The 25,360-nt window shown below is 37.8% G+C and overlaps 1 long non-coding RNA gene across 1 annotated transcript; it reads left to right on the top strand.

Annotated features, from left to right (window-relative positions):
- Window positions 1–1,109: 1,109 nt before the first annotated feature.
- LOC134298840 (uncharacterized) lies at window positions 1,110–21,345 on the top strand. Its single transcript, XR_010005950.1, has 5 exons — window positions 1,110–10,597; window positions 15,105–15,233; window positions 18,464–18,548; window positions 20,035–20,073; window positions 20,171–21,345. It is a non-coding gene; the product is annotated as an uncharacterized LOC134298840 (long non-coding RNA).
- The last annotated feature ends 4,015 nt before the right edge of the window (window positions 21,346–25,360 follow it).

Below are 25,360 nucleotides of genomic sequence, written 5' to 3'. Positions count from 1 at the left end.
ATTTCGCTTGGTTTTTTACCTGTACCTGTTTGACTCTGTTTTGAGCTACCCAGAAAAAGCAGATTAATTAAAGCCTATGCAAATCTTTTTGTATCCCATCATCAGGAGTAATCCATTAACAGCTGATACTTTCCTTCTCCTGTTTTAATTTTATGTAATTAAATTGATTATCAATGACTTGGATAATGGAATAGATGGACCACTGATCAAATTGCCAATGACATTCAAGTGGGAGGGGCAGCTAATATTCCAGAGGACAGGATCAGAATCCAAATTGACTTTAACAGCTTAGAGAGCTGGGAAAACTAATAAAATGAACTTCAACAAGGAGAAATGTAAATTACTACACTTAGGCAGAAAAAATGAAATGTACAGATATAGGATAGATGACACCTGGCTTGAAAACAGTTCATGTGAAAGAAACAGTTCATCTAGGAGTCTTCGGCCTCATGTGCACTGCATTAAAATGTGATGCACAAACAATGTCTCATGATAATGCTGATGAGCTCAGAATAAACATGAAAATAACACCTCCAAAGATCTGACTCTTTCACTAAGGTCCGGATCTTTGGAAGTGGAGCATCTGTGGAGACTACTCCTGAGAGTGCCATCTGCAATCTCAGAAGCAGTCTCCACACATCCCCCCCTCCTCCCTGGCTATGAAGGTGAGGTTTTAAAACTCTGGTTTCCTGCACATTTTTTGCTGTGTAGAAGAAAATCTACACTTAGTAGATGACAAGCTGAACATGAGTCAACAGCGTGATGCAGTAAGCAAGAAAATCAATGTGCTTCTAGGCTGCATCAATAGGAGCATAGTGTTTACATCAAAAGTAGTCATAGTCCAACTCTGTTCTGCTTTGGTCAGGCCTCACTTGGAATACTGTGTCCAATTCTGAGCACCACAATTCAAGAAGGATATTGACAAGCTGAAGTATGTCCAGAGAAGGGCAACCAAAATCATCAAAGGCTTGGAAGCCAAGCTCTAGGAGGAACGGCTTAGGGAACTGGGTATGCATAGTGCAGAAATGAGAAGGAGATGTCATATTGAGAAAGGGACAAGTTCATTTTCTGCTGCTCTGAAGATTAGAGACCTTATCCCATGGGCAGAATGGAAATGTGTGTGGGGAGGGGGAGGGGAGAGCAGAGGAAAGTGGTCCCCATCTTTAAGAGTGGGGACATGACCTGCCTCAGCAAGATCCATCTTCTGGGATGGCCAGCCATCCCATGACGGTTCCCCGTTTCTTCCACTTTCTGCTGCTGTCTTCTATCAGGAATCAGAGGAACACCCAACACTTGAAAATGGGCTTCTGCTGGCCGTTTTGCCAGCATAAGAAGATGGTCAAAAAATGAGGGAAATTTATTAAGGTCATTAAACATGAAACAATGAATGTTTGACAGTGGAATGTGCTGCTTTGTATTCTCATGGAGTCTCTTTCTCTGGAGATTTTTAAACAGAGGTTTGATGACCATCTGTTGGGAGTGCTTTGACTGTGTGTTCTTGCATGACAAGGTGTTGGACTGAATGGCCCTTAGTCTTTTTCAGCTCTAAGATCCTATGATTCTACATATAATTAAAACAGTGGCTCAAGGCAGGATACATTTCATGGCTCCATAAAAAGTCCTAAATGTTGCAATACACTCCCATTCAATTAGCCTTGAATCTTGCTAGGATAGATCTATGGGATCAGGGAGATTTACAGACAAGTAGACTCTGTTTAACAGTAGATTCAATGGGTTACTTTAGTCAGGACTAATAGGATTCAGGTAGTTATCTCTGAATTTCTCAACAGCATGTGGATGGAGGAGAATCATGATTAATATACCTGTTGCTTTTGCTTCTGATTTTACTCCATTGAGCCATTCGTATATAGCTGTATACATAGGAGCCTGCTTTTTTTTTTTTTTTGAGAAAACCTTCCTATGGACAATGAGGGAATGCCTCACTGCTAAAGGAGAACTATGATTGCTATTAAAATGTCAACTCCACATTTACTAGCTTCTGTCGTTTCTTAATGTTACATTAGTAGAGTGCTTACTTTATTATCATTGTATAAATTTACAATATACAATTGTTTTATAGATACCTGATATCTGATATATGGTGGAGAGATGCATTACATTAAGTATTTATGTGCCTCAGTATAATGCACTATAAAAATGAAGGTGAATATGGTGTAAGGGGTAAAACGTAGGTGAAAATATTATTGCTGGTCCCATTTCAATCTAAATTCATATCCCACACACTAGCACATATTTAGCATTATGCAATGCTTGCTAAATATCAACTAGTTAGTTAGTTATTTGAAATTTGCATGTATATTCTACTTCATATTACAGTAATTCTTTTCGTGAATCCCCTGGGTATAAATGTGACCGCATTCCTTGCTTATCTGACACCCTGTTATTCTATAGTTCAGCCGTTTCAGCTCTCTGATGTTACAATATTCCTATATCAGTCTCACCCCCAGTCTTAAACCTAGTGTGAGGTCTAGCAAAACCACCAACTTTGTTATTTCCTTCAGAGTTTCAGCATTTGGTTAATGACCATTCTTCCACAGCAATTAGGACTCCCTGTGAATCACAAAAGAGTCTCCCCAAGGACCCCAGAAACTTCTGCGATAACAGAGGGAAAGAACAAATGGCTCAACAGTTCCCAGCTTTTCCAAGTTTCTAAATATTTGACCACTCAGCTTTTAAACCCAGTTTCTAGTTCCCATGTGGACTCACACATGTCTTCGTAAATTCTGACTTTCTAAAAATTCTTCTATAAACGCCATTAGTGACAAAAGAAGTGGTGATGATGTAATTCTCTATATTCTTGGTAAATAAGCCAAAGGAAAACCAAGCAGAAGGATTAGACTTACTGGATTTTTGCCAATGCATATGTGGTAGACTATATTGTTTTAACTTTCCACATGAGTGCAACAAAACTTTACATAGGCAGTGGTTCTGAAGTATGAAAGAACTCTTTGATGTAATCATATGGAAAAAAACTTATTACAAGTTAGAGGGATATAAAAATACAACATTGTAGAGTTAGGGAAGAGATAAATGGTCAAGGAGCAGTGGTGGCTATGTTTGATCATCACTCAGACTAGGATGAGTGATGATTATCAGAAAAAGTGTATGAGAAAAGGATAATTAGGATAAGTACCATTGATTATAAGAGGATTCAGAAAGTTTTATTTGGTTTGTTCTTATTTTACAATGTACATCAGGCTTTGGTGGCTCTGCCTTTCTAGTGAACGGACTTTGAGTATTTCACCACAAACTAAGAAGAGAAAAGTCTAAACAACGTAGTCAAGTGTCCATGCACCTTCATTCTCTTAAAATGCATGTTTGATTGCCCTGTGATGTGGCATTTGCAGGCTCTGGTGTCCAGCCAACGAACCCTTTGTGTGTGTGTGTGTGTGTGTGTGTGTTCGTCACAGATCTTATGAACTTCTATGAAACCATAATACTGGCAACAGCTGACCAATTGGAAGCGGTTTTCAACAGGTACTTGGCTTTCTGTGCTATTAATTTGCTACAGGTTCACTTTCAGTGTGACAAATCTAGCCTAGTTTTCCTGTTGTACTTGCTAAATCTAGGTCAGAAATAAAAGGTCTAAGTGTCTCTGAAAAGGGGGGGGGGAGCAGGTGGTGATTTTTCAAGCAGTTAATCGAAATCCGGTTAATTGTCTCTATTGTGCTCTCAGGGAAGGAGCTGGGTAAAATGAGAAGCAAACTACTTAATAGTACCAGTGTGTATAAAGCCATTTCCTCTGCTGTTTGCCCTGACATAAAGAAAGGGGGTGGCAGACCCTCTTACTGTTAGGAAGGCAACAGTGGTTTCAGCCATTAGGTAGTTCTCTGGATTGTATAAATGTACAGGACTGGATTCAATCCACTGTTTAGACAATTGACTCTAATGGAGTTATTTTGTGTCATATGTACCTATTTAACTGAACTCAGAAGCTGGTGGAATAATCTTTTGCTATCTTTTTTTGCAATTTAAGCTGTGCTTTATTTATCAGAGAGAGAACCTTCTTCATACCCTGAAATTCTCTTCTGTGACCGTGACTGGGGCGAATAGAAAGAAAGATACCTCCTGAGATTTGCTGCTGTGTGAATTCAAAGTCTTTCCATGCTAAAGCTTCTGTTCCCATGACCCAATAGAATGCATTTAGGCCAAGTTAATCCAGATCAGGATTCCCAGTGCTGTAGTTACATATTATTCAATTGATCAGCTGCACCAGCTGGATGCACACCACTGGCGAGGTCAAAATGGCCTCCCTGACTTTGCAGCCTGCCACCAATGAGCAGCTGCTAAGAAGAGCAGAAAAGAAACAGGTGTACATAGGGGAGATTTTTTAAATCCCCTCATCCTCTTTTTCCACCTCTAAAGTATTTGATCCTAATCATTGTGCACTACTCCCCAGGTAACTGTCCATGATTCTCAAGCACTGTCAGTGGAATGTCACTCTGAATTGATGTTAGGAAGAGATGGAAACACAACTATGATCATCTGGATGTCTCCATCAATAAACAGCTGATCTAGGTGACTCCTGTGGTTCTGGTTAAAATGCACTGTTTTCTGCATATATTGTTTCCACAAAAAGGCTTGAAGAGAGACAGGACCTTTTCAGTGATGACCCTCACCTGCGAAATTAGATCTTCTCCATCCTGATCTTCAGAAAAAAAGTAAAAATGTGGCTATGGGACTAAGCTTTTGGACAGTAAATTGCAGTGCAATAAAGAAATACGGAATAGTGCAATGACAATTGGAATGGCTTTGGATTACGATTTTGGAGTATGTGGTTTTTAATTAGTTGGTTTCTGGTTTTAATGTTGAGATATATTTTAACTTGTTAGTTTTAATGCAATTGTTTATTTTATTCAATGTATGTTATTTGGCATGAAATGACTGCCTTTTTCTAACACCATTCTGAGTCTCCTGCAGGGTGAGAAAGGCGGGATATAAATATGGTAAATAAATAAATAAGATTGACTTTTTTCAAATGTAATGTCTTGATGTCTTAAAAAACCTCTATTTTCCAGGGACAATACATGTGTGAGTATTTGTCCTAAAATCCTAGTGGCCAATCCTAAAGGGAAATAGATTATGCAACAAAACATGCTTAAAATGACCTCTTTTAAATCTGCAAGCAACTTTCAGTGTGGGGAAGCTTTAAATGCTAAGTGGTACCTTGCTGCTTTTTCTGTTGAATCAAGCCCATGATATGGGTTATATCAAACAGATCTTCCCATATCTTCAGGAAACCCTGAACAAAAAGTTTAAAAGACTGGCTTATTGATAGACTTCAGAAAGCAACTGTATGTTTCATTGGCAAATATATGCCAACAATACTTTTGAGAACAATATGTAAGGAAATATCCAATGCATTTTCTCTGACTGTAGGTAGACAGTGTTTCAGAATAAGGGCATTATTACAGGAAGCACTATAATGGGTTTGGTGCTAAAAACCTGTCTAGGTATGAACTGGAATATGCCAGGATAGGTAGCCTTCTTATCGCCCCAATCCATTCTTCAAGGGATTGAAGACACTCGCAAGCATTTTAGCTTACCATAACTGCTGGGACTTGGCTCCTCAGAATGTATTGCTTTTGCTCATCCATGCCCTCCTTTCCCCCCAGTGAGTATTCAGAAGTTTCTTAGTATGCAGCTTGCTTACTCCTGCATAAATCCAGTATGCCACATATCAAGCATAAGTTTTCCATTGATGCTTTCAATGTGTGAGTAATCTCTGTGTGTGAAAACATTGCTATTCATATTCACATATGCTGATATTTGTGCTTTAAAATCCAGGAACTCATTGTCTAGACACTGAGAGTCTAATTCTTCACGTCTTTTCAGGAATAAGCCCCACCAAATTCTGTGAGTTTACTCCTAGCTAACTGACCATATGATCACAGTTTAAATTATCAATATTGTCATTAGGATGCTTAAGGGTTTTCTTCACACCTCACTTATAATCAGATAAAATTACCATTATTATTCTTTTCACTTCACCAAATTTTAAAACACTATTCTGGGCTGAAAATATACCAAAATGCATGAGCCAAAATGTATACAAACATGTGTGCTACTAAGTTAAAATTTTGTCAAAATGGCATAGCATGAAGACATTTAGGAATGTAAATTTGTCTATGCATATGTATACTATGTATGTTTCAGATTAATATAAAAACATAATAAAACAGATATGAATGACTTCATGTGAATGTACTGTTCAGAATGATCAGAATGATGCCTAGCTAATAAATGATTTTATTAATACAGTTAGTACTACATCTGTTTTAATCAGGCACAATTAAAAATATCACACAACAAATGTAGGTACTTGCAATACACCCCTCTTTTGTTTACTTTGCTATCTATATGATTAGGAAGAAAAAATGAATTCAATAAATATACATTTGAAATTGTTGTATTTTATCTATTTCAGCATTATTTAACAATTATTACAGGAAGAATGATACCTTGGAAAGATCTTTGACAACAAAATGTTGAAAGAAAAGAATTCAAAGAGAACTCTGTGTGAAAATTGTGTTTCTCAGCAGTTTCTCAGTACCTAGCATGTAGCAAAAAAATTCTTATGGTTGAATGGTTATGGCATGTGAGATGGGTCTACTAAGGGAATGGTGCATGTGTGCATGTGCATGTATGTGTGTGTGTGATGCAAAGAGAGAAGGATGTAAAGAATACAAAATAGTCAATATACTAATAACAATGAAAAAGAATATTAAGAGCATTACAATCCCCAGCAAACAAGAAAATAGACCTATTATACAGCATTAAATCTTAGACCCAGCACAACCACCCTATATTATCATCTCTTTATTGACAAATAATTCAAACAAACAACATTTATGTCATAAAGCGTAAACCACCCCAAGCACTTAAAGATCAATGTATGCTATTTGTTTTTAAGTTCAGCTTTCTTTTGCAATTCTTTTTGGTCCATCTTCTCTCAAACAAACATGGCTGTTCATTGTCCCAATTAACAAACATGCCCTAGGATATCTTTTAAAAGTCCATTTTATCTAGGATCTAGAGATCTTTCATGAAGCACACAGATGTCCATATAGGCGGGCGGAAAGAAGGAGTATGTGAGAGTAGCATTTCAATAAAATCCTCATAGACTTTGTTATTTTACATATGTCAAAGTAGGTCCTTATTCAGCTGTCAATCTGCTCGCTATATTTAACAATTAGTTTAATACACTGGCTCCTTGAGGACAAAAGGCAGAGGGGCTGACAATTTTCTGTATGGTTGGTAGATCATTCATAGCCTCGGGCTAATGAGTGGTCGTTTATTTCTTTGACCTCTTCCTGAAATGCCAGTAATAGTGTTTGAAGTGAGGTTCTGGGGTTGCCATCATCCATCCCTGATTTCATATTTCTAATTAGACCAAATGTATTCCAATCAAAAATGAAGGAAATATGAAAATGTTCTGGTCAGAGGAGAGTGGTTATAGTTCTGTTCACCAAAGACAAGAACTGAAATAATACAAGTACAAGTAATGATAGTGACAATAGAAATGAAATTCTACTTTCAAAGAAAATCCCAGAAGGCTGCAACTCCTGATCTATCTATCCATCTCGTTATTTTGCTGAAAGGGATAATGAGAAAGTAAGCAAAGCTCTGTTATAACATGAAGGATATTTGAAAAACCTGTGCAAAATTGCATTGATGCTGTATTGCTAATATGCTTACTGAGGTCAGGAATGAACTAAAATGCTATCAGACATCCCTTCAAAGATAACCCTTTATTTATTTATTTATTTATTTATTTATTTACTCACATAGAAACAAATGCTACTAGGCCATCAAGGCAGTTCACAATGACTAAAATACAAAATCACATAGGTAACATTTCGATCCAAATCAATATACTTTATTAGTAGTTGCGGGAGAAAATGTAAATAAAAATAAAGGTTTACAAAATACAAGGAAAATGTTTCCATGGCTCACCAAAATCCATTAGAGAGAAAATTAATCAGGACTCTCAAGGAAGACATTTCCTCAATCTGTAAGACATTTTTACAGCAAATCACAAAAAAGCCCTTGCTTTAGTGGACCACATTTGTGATCTTGTGAATGTGTAAGATACAAAAACATTCTGAACAAGCACAATGCAAAGTGATCTTGTAGCATATTTGAGACTGAGAAAAAGAAATAGTAGCATAAATGTTCATAGACAATGACTTTTGAGGTTTATGCTTCCATTTCTTTCTCTCTGTTTGTCTCAAAGCTGCTACAAGATCCTACTGCATACAAATATTACAGATTAATACAGCTATATGTTTGAATCCTAAACTAACATGAATTATACATATGCCATAAGTAGGTGTTCTAGGCACATCTGAATTGGATATACATCTTGGCAGCCCTATGAAACCATCATAGGTTTGTTACCAACCAGACATGTTAGCCCACAGTTCCCATTTTTCCCCAACCAGAATGGCTTTGTAGTCCAACTCATATGCAGGGTTCCACATTTTCTAATTCTTGTCTAGTAATAATGTGTTGGGTCTAGTTTTCTGTATAGCTTTCCTTTTTTCAGTACAGCAAAGATGAGAAACCAAAATGGTAATAAAATATCAACTCATTAGCAAGGGAAAAGTAACTTCCATTTTGATCAAAGCTACCTATTTCCTATGAATTTCTCAAGAAATCCCTGTACCAAAAGTTTTGGGGAAACGTCTAAAACCTATCCATTGTAGTTCAAATAAAAGAATTTTACCATTGCTGTAAGTAAAAGCCTTACGGAAGTAAGTACCAGTCTATTTGTTCACACCTGTCAATTTACCCTGCTGTAGCAAAATTCAAATTCAGGGCTAGCCATGCTGGCCATACAGTAAAATGCAACAAAATACAAACTCTACAAAAGAATATTACTTTTATTGGGCAACCAAAATGCAGAAAATATATAATGCAAGCTTCTCTTTGAAGAATAGAAGAGTGATGATCTTAGAGTCACGGATCTACAGTTTGTCTCCGATTTTACTTTGTTGTCAGTTAAGATAGGAGTTCAATGAAGGTAGAAGTGGAGTTCTCTTCCTGGTATAATCTCCCTGGCAGACCTAGAAATTGCTAGAGAAACCATTTATTCTCAGACATAGGTAAATGAAATTATGGGTTCCACAGTTACAGCAATATCATTGTACTATATTATTTTATTTATATTCTCCCCTTTCTCCCAAAACTGAGACTCAGTCATCATCTACAATTCAATCTTCTTATAATTGACATTAAGGTTGCAATCACTGGAAGTATTTGAGGTGAGAAGACCATCCAGCAGTGAAGTTTTAGCTGTGGATTCCTGCATAGTCAAGGAGTTAGACTACATAACCCTGGGGGTCCACTGCAGTTGTGCATTTCTATGCTTTCAGACTTTCAGGATGCATAGAGGCATCAAACCTCTGAATACAAGTTTCTGAGAATTATTAGTAGGACTGATCCAGGTTCTTTTTATGAATTCTTCATATGCATGTAACCACCAGTTTATGCATGAATAGAATGCTTCATTAGATAGTATTAAGGTCCGATCTAGCAGAGCTTGTCGTATGTTCCTGTGTTTATAATTGTCTGGGTGGGCGTTTTCCTTCAACATTGGCAATTTAATTCTTGTTAACAGCTTTTAGTCCAGTGGGAGACTAGATCATGGATCCCAGTTTAGAACTGTGAATTTGAAGAATTTCTGGAAGAGAAATATACTCTTATTGCCCTTGGGCCAATTGGAAAATATAATGTTTTAATCAAGTTTCTAAAACCATTTGTGAGGCCCTGACCTCAAAGGAAAGCCCTGGAAATAATTTACTGTAGATACTTCAACAGAACTTTCAAGCAAGCGAGCAGGTCTGAAACCAGATGTCTTTCTACAAAAGAGATAATATACAGAGAAAATTAAACACTGAAGCTGAGAATTTTCAAAAGGTACAAATAATATGTCCCCAGAGAATTAGAATGCTCTGGATAGTGCACAGATGTAGATGTAATAACACTGAAGATCTCTTGGATGTACAGTGTGTGAATTTTTACAGATGTTTTAATTAACACAAGAATCTAAGAAAATAAAACCAGTGCTGGAATAGACCACTGTGGTCAGCCTGATACTTCTGAGACCCCACAAGAAATTACTTGTCTGCCCCTACTGTTGTCCCCACCCAGCAACTGATACTCAAAAATACAGCACCTCCAATGGTGTAGATTCTATTTTACGAATCTACACCATCACAAGAGCTGCTCTAGTTCCCACACATTTCTGGTGATCCCTTTATTCTATTTTTATGTTCTGAAAATATCATTTGACAATGGTTATTTTGTTGTAAAGAGTCAGAAAGTTCATAGTATTGCATTCTTTTGCTTGTCATATTGAAGAGTTCATTTAGTGTGAACTTTTTCCGAAAAGCAGAATTTGAAATATTACTTTTTGGTTCACAATTCCCAGAATCACTACAGCAATTCCTCATGCTAGTTGCAAGATTTTGGGAGCTGAAATCTAAAGAAAGCTTAACAAGTATTTTTTTTCCAAGCTCTCCCAACATTAAAAGAGAATGGATAATATGGCTTGGTATTTGCCCCTATCTTGGTAAGTACTAATTAGGATATGACAACCTTTTAATGGGCTGAAATATATAAGTATTGCTGTTCGTTTTAATTATGATTTAGTTTTATTGCATTGTCTGTCTCGGTTTATTTATATATGTGGTTTTTTTGAGGACTTTTGTCCTAAAATGGCTTATAAATACTTCTGAAAATAAAATGAAATTAGAAAATAGTGAAATAAATAAATAAAGTGTGGGGACAGCATTTATATAACTTGAAGGAATTCTTCAGAAGGGTAATAATCTAAGATATAAATACAAACTCATTTTAGGGACTATTTAATTGCATTCACTTCCTAAAATAGGAGACTCTGGGAACTGAAGCACTAGGAAAGTTTCCAGTCCTGCCTGATTAGAATTTGTTCAAAACACTAAACAGAAAGTAATCTACTTTCTCAGGACTGACATAGACATTTTATATTCCTTCATATCATGTACAAAAACAAGCTGGTCTGACAGCTGTGTTGTACTTCCATTGCTCTATTAGGTCCCTTCTGCACTGTCATATAATCCGGATGATCAAAGCAAATAATTTACATTATCTGCTTTGAACTGGATTGTATGAATCTGTACTGCCATATAATCCAGTTCAAAGCAGATAATCTGAATTTTATATAGCAATGTAGAAGGGCCCTTAGTCTAATTTAGGGTTTATGGAAGAAACCATGCGACATCTACATCTCTTGTCCTGCAATACCATGGTCCATGGTTTGCCACCATGATCTACTACTTGAGGAGCTTGCCACACTCTGTTTCATGGTGCAGCTTGCCCTGTATTTCTAGTGGTTTGTCATATGGTTCTATCATTCCTGATCAACCAGATTACAAACAGAGAGAAAGGTATAACATTAGTTTTTCCATTCATCACTCAAATTGGCTCACCAATAAAACTAGCTGTCATCAGGGAACAATTGTTTTCAAGATTTTGATCAAAGGTTATCATAGCAGCTGTTTAGACTGGTCATTTGTGAACAGCAGGAAGGAGATAGATTAGGGTAAATAATTACCCCACACCCTTCCTATTAAATATTTATAATGAATACTGAATATTAATATTTGCTGGTATTATTGACATCCTGAGATGGAGACAGGACTTTTATAATTCCAGCAATGTATTTGCTAATTATGAAGACTGCTAACAGGATGGCCAGATCCAAGGAATTAACTGGACATTGGTGATTTGAATTGCAAGGTGAGGATACAAATCTCAGGGCTAGTGGCAATTAGTTTTTATATGGGTGATGGTTTTAAAGTCTAGTTATCCATCTCTACCCATTCTCAGCAAGCTGTAGAGTTCTCTGACTCATCTTGAAGATGTGTAAATTTGTGTAGCAATCTCAGAACACTTCTACTACCAGATGTTGGTGTCTAATGTGGTAGAGTTGTTCCACATCTCTGTATTTTTTGGAGAGGGGGAGCTAAAAGGATCTGGAACAGACTCTTAAAATCCCTTCCTTATGTAAGACTGTCTCAGAATGGTACATTAAGTCCTTCTGGAGTAGTGCTTGTACTCACAGGTAAATCATATTCTGTGGCAAATCCCAGGTATTTTAAACTCATTCACCCATAGTTAGTGGCCATCTATAAAGCTTCAATGGATAGCTCTTTGTCTTGTTTGGTTGTGGGATATATTTACTACGCTACACTACAGATTAAAATTCCTTCCTTCTCAACCTGACATATACCGAAGGATAGTGACTGGGTATTCCTCGGTTTTTGAAGTTGGCTTTCCAGCTACAGCTGCGTTTATAGGAACTGCCTGTGGAGCTGATAAGAAATCTGCTGATGAGCTATCTTTTTTCTTGAGTACAATTTCCCCATGAATAGCTGTTGATTGTGAGGCATTTCCTTCCCTTTTTCTTTTTAAGACAACCGTCTTTACCAAGTGCCTCCTTAGATCTGTGTCCCAGGCATTGTGCATTTCGGAAGAGAGTAGATTTCCTTAATATGCACACTGCTTTGATATTGAAATGACATTTTTGTTGCCCTTTCCAGCAGCCCCTCTCTATATGAATTCTCTTTTTCATGCAGTATGTTTGTTCTGGAACTAAGTATAATATACACAGATCTCATCCCCATAGCTGGATAAATTATCTAGTCAAAGCATACGATTGGTTGCATGGTCACCATTGCAATAGCATATGAATGTGTTAGTGTGCAGTAGGAATGAAATTGTGTGATTGCATGTAATATCAATCATTATGGTCCATATGTAAGGTTGGTGAACCATAATAAGTGAATTAGTTCAAGTTGATAAATTCACACACCCATTCCTAACCCATAGCTACTTGAACCCACTGGAAAACCTGCCCAGAATCTGTAGGATTAAGAATGGAAAGGGGGGGGGGGTGTTGGGGTAGGCGTGGATGAATTGCCTACAGTAATGATCCCCAAACATTAGTCCTCCAGCCATTTTTGGACTTCATCTACTAGAAGCCCCAGCCAGCTTAGCCAACAGTCAGAAATTCTGGGACCTGCAGTCAAAAACATCTGGAATACCAAAGTTTGGGAATCAGTAACCTACGCCACAATTTCATTCATGTGCTTATCCAGTATTATTGCATCATACTATTTCTGCAATAACAGCATAGTGGGAAATACGATTAGCACCTATTTTCAGTGTTCGGCAAATAGGTAGCAAAATTTTAAAGCTCGTCATTGGAGGAAATCTAAGAATTAAGCCATACTATCTTTCATTGTATATTTTATTACTTTTTTTTTGTTAATTGCATTCATTTCTATTTGATGCATGGTAAAATGGTCCATTAAAGTATTGATGGACTGGAAACAAAATTCTGCTTTTCTGCCAAGTAATATGGAAGGTAGTAACATTATAGATTCCACATAAACCAGTACTAGTCGGTGACATCTGTGTTTGTGAATTTATTCAGCATCTGAATAAATAAAACTTTATATAAATGTTATGCACACTATCTTGCATCTTATGTAAACACCTGTGGAAGTCTGAATTTGTCTTTTATATGGATGCATCAATATTGATATTGATGTAGAAAAGCCATTCATATGTGTCTCAGGTGCTGTAAATTATTTATTAGTGAACTGAGTGCCTTCTAAGATTCAAAATGGGTACTTTTCAGCAGGGGCAAAATAAAATCTAGAGAAAGCTTTTATCCATAAATCTTGATGGGCTTTTCTAAACTTACCCACATCCATTCCCAATAAATAAGCAAATAAAAAATTACATATAGGTCTGTGGCAATCATATCTTAGTGGGACATTGGACAAGAGACCTAAACTTTTGACAGATCATTTCTGGTTGCTATTCTAGTTTTAGTAACAAGTTTAAAGATGAAAATCTAAATGAAGAGTGAAAGAAGTGAAGAAAAAAAAAGAATTCACTTTATTGGAAAACCATGGTAGACATTCCAAAATCAGAAATAGTGTTTTTAGTTAGTATTCAAGAAGAAGTGTCTGGTTTTAGTTTTTAAAAAGTCTTCAGCCATCTCTGCCAAATCATGCTGGTGCCTCACCAAACTACAAACTTCAGGATTTTATCTTCAAAGATTCTAGATTTTAAATAGAGACAGGAAAATGGATTAAAGTTGTCCAAGGCACTGCTAGTATGATCCCTGAGATAAAAAAATAAATTGATAAATAAAACGGATCAGTAAAATAGGAGGATCCATGGACTTTTTACAGGGTATTAGGTATGGATGGAGTCAGCAGTCAGTATGTTACAAATGGTCCAAAATAAGACTAACAACATCTTTTTTTCTCTCACTCAATCACGTGTGTGAAATATTGTGTTCAGTTCTGGTGCCACAATTTTTCTCAATCTTTGAACTTCCAAGCATTTTGGAGCTTAATCTTAGGAATTTCTGACCATTGCCTATGCTGAGTATGCTTTCTTGGAGCTGAATTCCAAAACCAAACATTTTTATTTGTTTGGGGGTTTTTTAACATTAAACATTACATAATATAAACTGACAAATATTTGATTTGTTTACTTTTTGGTTTGACACATTTTTGAGAATGCTTTTATCTAACCTTTGCATTTTTGGAAAAGCCTCCATAAGGTGGATTCCAAGCAGAACTGACAGTATAAAATATCATAATAGCATTAGCAAGTCACAATACACTCAATAAAAGCAGCGGATCAATAAAAACCAGCTGAAAACAACAATAAAATTACTGTAAAGCTGTATTGTAGATAAAATCCAGTAGCAGCAGTAAAAATTGCAAACAATCATTAAAAGCATCAGCACATGAAATAGTCCACATAAATTAGATTTAACTTGGTGTCTGAAGCTCAGTGAAGCTGGTACTAGGTGAATGTCTGTAAGGAAAAATGTTGCACAGCTTGAATTTGTCTGCAAAAAACATCCCAGTCGATCCAACATTCAGAGGCAGTGAACATCTTTTAAAATTGTCTTAAAAGTCTAGAGTCATGTATCATTCCCTTACCTATTTATATCAATGGAAGAAACTCTGTTTTTTGTGATTCATTTAGTTTTTTCATTTGATTCACAGATTCCTTAAAAGGCCTCAATTTTGGATGGAAGAGCCTATGGATGAAAGCTTATCCCAGGTTTTATTACTGTGAAGAGCTAATACACTTAATAAAAATAATCTCAAGATGACCCACCCCTTGGCCATGTGGTAAAGTAATCCAAAGATTATTTTGTTATAGCTTCAATTTTCAGTTATTCGGTTCAGATGTGTTTTGGCCCAGAGGGAATCTGAGGAGCTGTAGGCAGGACTACAAGAAAGCCAAGATTTCACACAGGTATATGTTGGACTTACTGGTACTTCCATTAAGCAGGTAGATAATTGGCCTTCATGATTTACATGACTGCTGCAACTGCCAGAGGCAATCACACTGAGCCCATGAAGTATCTGAAGCAGCCAGACCTGAATTCTGGGATACACATTATACCACATGAAACCATTCATATAGAATAGGGATAGGGAAATCAGTTTTGCCTTCTCTCACATTTGAATCTTCAAAAAACCTAAGTTCTTTCTTTCTCAAACATATTATTTGTGACATTTTGGTGTGTTCTTTATGTTTTCCTGCATGGCAGAATGGGTTGGACTGGATGGTCCACGTGGCCTCTTCCATTATATGATTCTTCAAACAAAATATGACAGTATTCCCTCTCCCCACTCCCCGGCAGTTGAAAACTTTGCTATTTGTACAATATAATTTCAGTGGTTTTTCTAGCATGAAAAGGAAGAGGTTGTCTATCTATCTATCTATCTATCTATTTATCTATCAAGGGTTAAAGTTGAGGGGCTCCTAAAAAAGTGGCAACCCTAAGCCAATACTCACAGGATTTAACATAGAGAATTTTAAGGTTAGACTTTGGAAAGTTATCCAGACAACATCCTAGGCCTAAATACACAAATCTGCCAGTTCCATAGCCTTTTAAAAATTAACTCCCAACCTTTCTCTTGTAAGCATGAAGAGATTTGCAAAATTTGGTCAGTTCTTTATCAAAAACCGAAAGAAAATTATCACTAATTTCTAATGTCTATAATGGTGAACATTCTACTTCTAAAGTGAAAATACTTCTCTCCCAAATACTAATGCCATGACACTATATAGGGGCCTAGAGAGTTTCAAGTGGCGTTAGTTATTACTAGGAATGTGGTAAAAATTATAAGAACCAAAGAATTTTATTTAAACAAGTTTATATTCAGCTCTTAACTCCCTTTTCCCTACTGCTCTGAATGACTGTCCCTGTACTGTTGTGCTCAGCCACCTCCTGGTAGTTTCCCGCTTCTGCTACACTAACCCTCATACTTTGTTCCACATAAGTTGAATTGTCATTTCTTTTATAACAAAGGTAATAATTTTAGCTATATAATATTTAAATCCATAATGCATCCTTGTGTTTAAATATAATATTTTAACTCATAGGGGTTTTGCCCTAGTTCGCTTGCTAAACTCCTAATAGGTTTTGAGTGGGTTTTTTTTTTTCTGGTGTTGATGAAAACTTATGGTCTCTACACAATATTAAGATCCAGTAAGTGTGACCCAGGCCTTCTCTCATGTCCTTGGGCTAGAGATCCTGAACACTCTCCAGCTTGTGGGTTAACTACCATCTATATATAATATGCTAGCTGTGCCCGGCCACGTGTTGCTGTGGCAAAGTATGAGGCCCCTTCTACACAGCTGGATAAAATGCACACTGAAATGGATTATATGGCAGTGTGGAGTCAAGAGAATCCGGTTCAAAGCAGATAATATAAGATTATAAATGGGTTATATAGCTGTGTGGAAGGGCCTTGAGTCTACACTGCCATATAATCCAGTTCAAATCAGATAATCTGTATTTTATAGGCAGTGTGGAAGAGGCCTAAGTGAGGCCTAACTCTGCCTGTCCCCTGGGCTGAGTGGGGTGCTAGGAGACCAAGTGGGCAGAGCTTAGCCTTCTAACTGGCAGCAATTGGATAAAAACAATTATTCCTCTCCCTCTAATTAGGACTTTATTTTTCTTTTATTTTTGTTGTATGAACGTAGAGGCATGGATGAGGGGTTGTGCTGCCAAGTTTAGTGTTTCTGGGATATGTAGTTTTGTTGTTTTGTCCTAGGCCGAAATTTCATTACCCTTTTATATTTATAAGATCCATGAATGATAATCTCAAGTATAAATTGGGGCCAGCCATCCCTGACCACAACCACTATTTTCCTGCAGAGGCATTTAAAAAGGCCAGAAGATGACCATGGTAGGAAAAGTAAAGGCATCCAAAGATGCATAATTAAGTAACAGGTACATGGAATATGAGAAACATGATCCAAGGACAGGTAGACATTATCATAAAAGCACAAGATATTAGGGATTGTATTGCAATACACATTTATTTAATGTAGCACACCAAAGAGTTTCAGAAGGAAATCAGCCTGTGCTTTAGAAATCATAATAGTAATCATGTATCTGCAGGTGCCGTCTGGTGAAGATGGAGAATAAGGCTGGCAACCCTATTGGGATAGACTCAATTCGAAGAAGCCAGATCCCTGAGTTTTCAGGATCTTGTAGGGAGTTGACAATAGAGATTTACAGGGTTCCCATAAGTCAAACCCAGGTTGATGGTAATTAAAAAAAAGTCGGAGAATATATTATCTGCTCTGTTATAGTGAGAGAAACGTCCTTTTAGCTTCCTCATTACGGTCTCCAATCCGGTAACTGAAAGTGGGTTTATCTCAAAAGTCAGAATAGTTGTCTACAATTTAGAGATATGCTTTCTTATAACTCATCAAGAGATTTATTACCAATTTCCGCAGGGCCAGCCATGTACTTCACATGACAATAAAACCTCCAATTGCTATCTTCTTGTGAGCTGCAGATCTCATATTGTTCCACGTAGGGATGTTTGATTATTTAACTATTTCTTCCTTACATGCAAAGATGCATAATTTCAACAATGTTATCTCTGCTATGTCAGGAAAAAAAATCTGCAGTTTTTCCTGACATTCTCACATTGTAATTGTGCAGAAATGCACACTTTTTTGTACAAAAATTATGGAGCTCTGGGGGAGATACATTTTTCACACTAAAAGTACTGTTTTGATATAGACATGGAGCTTGGTGGGTGGGGATGCAGAATTGTCCATGATCTGGTCACACCAAAAATGAGTATGTCTTCACAGAGAAACTCTCCAAAACATGTTAGAAACTCTCCAAAACTGTGTTTTGCTTCCCAGTCAGGTTTCTTAAGCCTTTTTTTTTTGGGGGGGGGGGGGGGGGACGACAGAAAAGAGATAACAGCTAATATCACATACAGTTTCAAGAGGGGATTCATGCCAGGACAGTATAGCTATTCTCTTCCTCTCTGGAGACGGCTCCTACTTCTTATGTGTGACCTGTGTTTTCATTGTATCTAAGCACAGGGCTGCAGTAATGACATCTTTGATGCTCCTGAAGACAATCCTATGCTGCAGAATGAGATCTTTTCTCACTGGCAAATTGGGTAAGAAGTAGTTCTCATTAATCTGCTAGCCCACTGCAGAATTTTAGGAAGAAGTTTGCCATTTTCAAACGCACATAAATTGACTCTTTCAATACCAACAAGTCTCCGCAAATCTGAATTGATTTTACTTTTCCAGGATCTACTTTCAGGCCCTATACTCTGAACAAATGACCAACATATGATACTTCTTTTAGTTGCTGCCTGACATTATCTAAGAGAGTAGATGATAATGCATGAAGGCCCATGCTAAAATAAATCTTTTAGCCTGAATTACTGAAACAGAGCCAAACATGGGAAAGTTTATTTGGTGGCTATAGGGTAAAATCTCCATTCAGCATAGCATCCTAAAACAAACAGATGTGCCCGTTTCTATATGTAAATGCATGACTGTTTCCCCCTAAGTTGAGTGCATGCCCTTTGGAAAACCAAAGAACTGGTTTGTTGTCATAAAGAAGTCATTTCATCCTAATTGATGACACTGGAAAATAGGACCCCATAACCAGCAGGAAAAGAGTGTATGGCTTATGAGTGTAGCGCTGTGTTATCCTATTAATGTGATGTGCCACTGTAACATATGAGAATTTATGATGAATTACAAAACAGCCACGGGCTTTGAATTCTGGATGCAGGCTGTGTCTTTTTATGGTTGTGGGAAATCTTGGGACTGTGACTGGAATAACCACAGGGAAAAAAACCCCCACAAGTTTCTCCTTCATTTACAGCCAAAATGCAAATCTGAGCTTTCACTGCCGGCTGTGTAAAAATAGCACATAGATATTCCTTTACATATAGGACATAATGTTCTTTTTTTTTTCTACGAATGTCATTTCCTAGACAAAAAAGACAAAAACCAAAAAAACCTGCCTGTTAAAAAGAAAACAGGAAATATGTTCTTTCAAAATTGAAAGGCGAGATATACCAGCGTGTGTTTGTGTGTGTGATAGAGAAAGTGCATGCATGTATGTGTTTAAGAACTTGAGAGTTGCTGCTGCCAGTTAGAAAGAGAAAAGGAGAGTGTGTGTTGTGGGGTCGTGGAGAGAAAGGAACAGGAGGCCAGCCTTTTGTGCTTCCTTGAAAGCATAGAGGAACAAAAAGAAAAAATGGTGGGGGGGGGGGGGTGGAATCAAATATTTGATAATTAGTTGGAAATATATTTGGCTCCTGGCACTTTCTTTTCCATGCACAAAAATAGTTTTAGAAATAAAGCACTACAGGCTTTTGTTCAAATTGATATTATGTAGATTGCCCTGCTACTAAACATCCAGCAGCTGTATGGAGAAGGGAGGGGAGGAGACAAATGTAGTCATCTTGGCACGAACTCTATATGCATAACCCTATTTTACAACAAGTGCATGCATACAGACAGCCAAATACCATACACTGCTATCATGGCTGGCCTTAGAAAAATGCAGGAATTAGTATACTCTTTTCTGCTCTGCATTCTGTATTGTTTTCCTTCCCTTCTTTCTCCTCTCTTTTTTTATAGGCGAGCTCATTTCTACAGCACTGTGAAATACCTTAAAAGGTAAGGCAAGCATTTCTGACTCAGGCAATAATTTATTACACCAGTTAATCTTGTAAAATTGCCCTCTGGATGTAATAATTTGTTATTCTTTTATTAGGCCTTCTTCTGCATACTGTGTTTATCATAAAGATGTCACCGTCGTGATGCTTGGCAACCAGTACAATTTTCTGGAGGTGTTTGCATACATTTTCCTGAGGGAGAGATCCGCTCGGTCCCTGCTTGGGAGAGCTGTCAGTGTATTCTGATGTATGAGGGATAAAAGGAACCCCCACTGCAGATGCCAATAAGCTGGAGTCACAGGCCTGAAAGCAATGACTTGGGCATCACTATCCAGAGTTAGGAAATGTGTCAATTATCAGATGGACTGCCTAAGGGGATCGCCTGGGTCTAGGTCATAAAACCATCAGGACTTGGGGGCGGGGAGAATTGATGAGGAAGCAAGTTGAATTAATTGATAACAAGCAGGATTCTGTGTGAAATATTTCATATAAGCAGCAATTCAATATCTTTTCTCTCTCCCTACCCCCCTTGCGAAGGTTTTATTTTGACATGCATTAAAAAAATAATCCAATGCAAAGCAGAATACTCCTTCTTATCACCCCCCTCCCCTCACATCCATTCTCACCCAAGATACAAGCGATTCTGTGACACACGTGCGTCATTTCCTCAAAATTGGTTGTCGGGCAAACCGGGGAAAGAAGCCTCCTTGCAAATGAAATCATGCTAATATTTTACAGCTATTTGCCCGTTATTGCAGTTTTTAATATACTGTGCAACTGTTTGTTTGTGCAAATGCAGCAGGGACCACTTAAACGTATCGCCTCAGGCCTGATTCATAAAAGCTTTATATGCCATTTATGTAGGTTTCTGTGGAGTTTACTCAGAAAATGGAAGGAAAACATATTTTCATTGTTAAGTGTGTCCCCGTGTTTTCTCTTGGTTGTATATATACAGATTCCACACTCACCCTAGCAGAAATGCAAAAGCTGTCAAGGCAGCTTTCATTAAAATAGTATAGATAATAATAGAAATAATGCATTTTATTATTAGAGAGGGAATGTTGCTTCGCTAACAGTGACACTGGATGAAAATGTCGGGCTACAGGAAACTCAGTAGGTATTAGTTTTGTGTAAACCAATGGATGATGGCACTATAAAACATGTAAAAAACGTAATTATAAATACTGTTCAGAATTCCGTAATATGATCAGCTGGTAGATTTTCATTAATAAATTGTTTCCAGTGTTCATTTAATAAAATATTTGTCTCAATATTCACCTGATTATTTATTTTTAAAAAATTATTTTTTAAAGTCCAGCAGTTTTTGCAATATTGAGACTGCTAGAATATTCATACAAATATGTTTTCTATGATTTGTTACATTTTATCTTCCTGTTTTCCAATCATGCTTAGTATTTCCCTTTTATTTTTCCAACAGTTCTGACAGATAAATTGGGCAAAAAAGAAAAAGAAGGCCCAATGAGTCAATGAACATCTTAATGCTCATTTGCATTTTTAGTGTAGTCTATAAAGGCCAACTTTGACAAAGACTGGAAATGCAATGGGCTTTTTAAACAAATAGGAAATAAACAAGTGCCTATGACTTGTTTATTTGTGATGTTCTGTGTGGAGCCCCCAGTGGCACAGCAGATTTAACTGCTAAGCTGCTGAACTTGCTGACCAAAAGGTTGGCAGTTCGAATCTGGGGAGCAGGATGAGCTCCTGATGTAAGCCCCAGCTTCTGTCAACCTAGCAGTTCAAAAACATGCAAATGTGAGTAGATCAATAGGTACCGCTCCAGCAGGAAGGTAACAGCACTCCATGCAATTGTGCCGGCCACATGACCTTGGAGGCGTCTACAGACAATGCAAGCACTTTGGCTTGGAAATGGAGATGAGCACCCCCCCCCCCCCGAGTCAGACATGACTGGATGATGTAAGGGGAAACCTTTACCTTTTCTGTGTCTTTGGCTGGATCTACATTGCCATATAATCCAGATTATCAAAGCAAATAATCCAGATTATTTGCTTTGAACTAGATTAACATCCCATCCAGACAGGGCCCATAACATGGGAGATTACACAGTTTTACTGGAGGCATCCAAATGATGTCTCCGGTAAAACCAAATTAATTCAAGACAAAGCAGGAAAACCCTGCTTTGTCCTGAATTCATTTGATACTCCATTAGACCTGGATCTTCCTGAAAGACCCGGCTCTAATGGAGAATGGGCTCTGTGGGGACCGACCCCCAGGTAGTCCTGGCACTAGCAAGGGGTCAGTCCACGCAGCCCAATTCACTTATTTGGGCCCCATGGGCCCAAAGAAGCAAAGAGGGAACCCATCTTTTCCCCCAAATCCCCCTCTAAAGCCTTAAAAATAACATAAGAACTTACCAGGCAATGGGGACAATGCATGGGAAAGCCAGCTTCTTTTGGGCATCCTTACAGACAGCAACGTGGCAGAAAACGGGTTACTTTAACCCATTTTCTCCCATGTTAAATTGCTGTCTGGAAGCAACCTCTATGAGTCTAAACTGCCATATAATCCAGATCAAAGCAGATAATCTGGATTTTATATAGCAGAATAGATGGGACTTTCTTTGCTTTTAGTCTAGTGATGTACTCCCAGTGGATACAGGGGTTGTAGTGTATCAGTTAAAGTAGCAGCTAGAAAAGGTAAAGGTTTTCCCCCGATGATAAGTCCAGTCATGACAGACTCTGGGGGTTGGTGCTCATCTCCATTTCTGTCACGCCCAGGGCTACAGAGCACTAAGAACCGACACATGGAGGCCAAAACTATCTAATATCTTTATTAAGGAAATATGTAAGAATAATAAAAACAAGTAGGAAATATAGTCCAATAAAAGACCTTTCAGGAAAGGTCAGAAATAGTCCAAAATTATATTGTCCAATACTTTATATTAGAGTCCAAAGTTGCGAATCCAAACCGAAACACACTTTATTTGCAAGCAATAGAGTGGGGAAGCGTCCAAATTCTCTCCAAAGTTCAAAGTAAGTCCACAGCAAGAACTGGAAATAAGGCTTGATACTAGGAACAAGGTCCAAGGCTGAAACAAGGCAAAATAGTTCTTGAATACTTGGCTAGACAAGGCAAGGCAAAGGAACTGGAGTTGCGGACTTTGCGAAGTCCACACTTGGCTGGAACACGAAATCACTCTCGAAGCTGATCTGTTGACTCCGCACGGAATCCTTCGTGTCGGGCACTTTTAACTCAGTTTCATTCCTCTGCAAAGCAGGTGTCCTGAGCTTCCTTTCCCAAGGGAAAGGAGAGCGAAACACATCTCCTTCCAGATGTGTTCCTCCCTAGAGTTTCCCAGGGGAACATGGCTAATTAATGTCTTGTTTAGCTGCTAATCTCAAGCTTCTCCGAAACTGCTCTTTCTCACCCCGGCTCGCCGCATAGGACTGTTTCCTGGGAAAAGGAGGGGAGGCAGGGGAAAAGGCCTGTTCAAGGTCTTCCTTAATGGGCTCTCAGGTAGAATCATCAACAACAGGCATCTGGAAAGATTCCGGCTCCTGCTGAACCGGCAAAAATCCCCTGTTTTCATCCTCATCAGCTACAATGGCGCTGGGATCAGAACTCCAAGGCCCATGAGACATCACAATTTCTAAGCAGAAGAGCCGGCGTTGTCCGTAGACACCTCCAAGGTCATGTGGCTGGCATGACTGCATGGAGCGCCGTTACCTTCCTGCCGGAGCGGGATCTACTCACATTGGCATGTTTTCGAATTGCTAGGTTGCCAGGAGCTGAGGCTAACAGCGGGCGCTCATTCCGCTATAACAATATATAATACTAAGAATTTTTTCAAAAAATAAACAACAGTTCAATTAAACGATTATTTTAAAAATGTAAAATAATGTTTTAAAAAACCATTCAAATCATAGTAAAAGATGCAAAATACTAATTAAACACATTTCTGCACGAAATAATAGCAATCTGAAGTCCTGTTTATATTAAAAAGCATTTTCCTGCTAGCAAAAATAAAGCAGTGAGAGGGCCAAGCAAGCCTTCCCAGGAAAGGACCTCCAGAGCCTATGATTTTATTAGTATGTCTGTAGTCACGTATCTAGAATGGTGCCATTCATTACTGTTTTGTTTTTTATGCTTTAATACTGTAAAGTCACTAGATCCCATCTGATCTTTGACACTAAGTAGGGTCAGTTCCTGATACTATTTTCATGGGAGACTGCCAATGAATATCAGGTGCAATGGGATATACAGTATTATCGCCATATCCACACAGTAAACATTCCTGGACTTACCATGGAGGTGTGAATTTGTGGATAAATGTGATTTATTAAATTAAATTAAAATTAAAATCATGACATAGAGTTGCACGGAAGGATCTAGAAAATGCCTGGAGAGAACAGCCCTCTAGCATTTCTAGGTTCTTCTGCATGATTCTATGGTCAATATCTGGTGGATTCTACCATACAATTGCACTGGAGGACTTAGAAAGTGTATAGAGGGAACATATTTTTTTGAAATTGCCCAGTTTTTGACCAAACCACTAGAAATCTTTCTTTCATCCTTGGAAGCAGGAAAGGTCAAAAATGTGTACTAGCTTATCAGTTCTGTAGGAGAGAAATACTAATAAGCTGCTTTGCTTTAGGTAAGAGATACTAAGTAAAGTCAAATATATTTATTTATTTATTTGTTTACTTTATTTATACCCCACCTTCTTCCCCATGGGGAGTCAAGGCGGCTGACAATCACACACTTTGATAAATTTAAAACAAAGTAAATAGTTAAGCAAAGCAAAGTTAAAAAACATTTAAACAATATTATTAGTTGTCAAAGGCTTTCATGGCCAGAATTACAGGGTTGCTGTGAGTTTTCCGGGCTGTATAGCCCTGTTCCAGAAGCATTCTCTCCTGCTGTTTTGCCTGCATCTATGGCAGGCATCCTCAAAGGTTGAGACCTCACAACCTCTGAAGATGACAGCCATAGATGCAGCTGAAACGTCAGGAGAGAATGCCTGGAAAACTCACAGCAACCCAATATTGTTTGTGTTGGATTAAAAATACAGTTATAAAACAATAAATACAATTAAAATGCATTTTAAAACCCCCAAACCCCCAAAATCCCACCCATAACCTCTCCTGCAACGGGGAGCTTGTTTTTATTTATTTTTAAGGACCAAGTCTTCCCTTGCTTGCAGTCCACGTGGAATGATGTTGAAGGCATATACTCTTGTCACATAAGACAACAAAGGCACATAGTGACAGCATCTAAAGCAAGCTAACGCTGATACATATGAACTTATT

The sequence above is a fragment of the Anolis carolinensis genome, chromosome 4 (genome assembly GCF_035594765.1).
Source record: "Anolis carolinensis isolate JA03-04 chromosome 4, rAnoCar3.1.pri, whole genome shotgun sequence".
NCBI classification, from domain to species: domain Eukaryota; kingdom Metazoa; phylum Chordata; class Lepidosauria; order Squamata; family Dactyloidae; genus Anolis; species Anolis carolinensis.
This window is presented reverse-complemented; position numbering and strand designations above follow the sequence as displayed.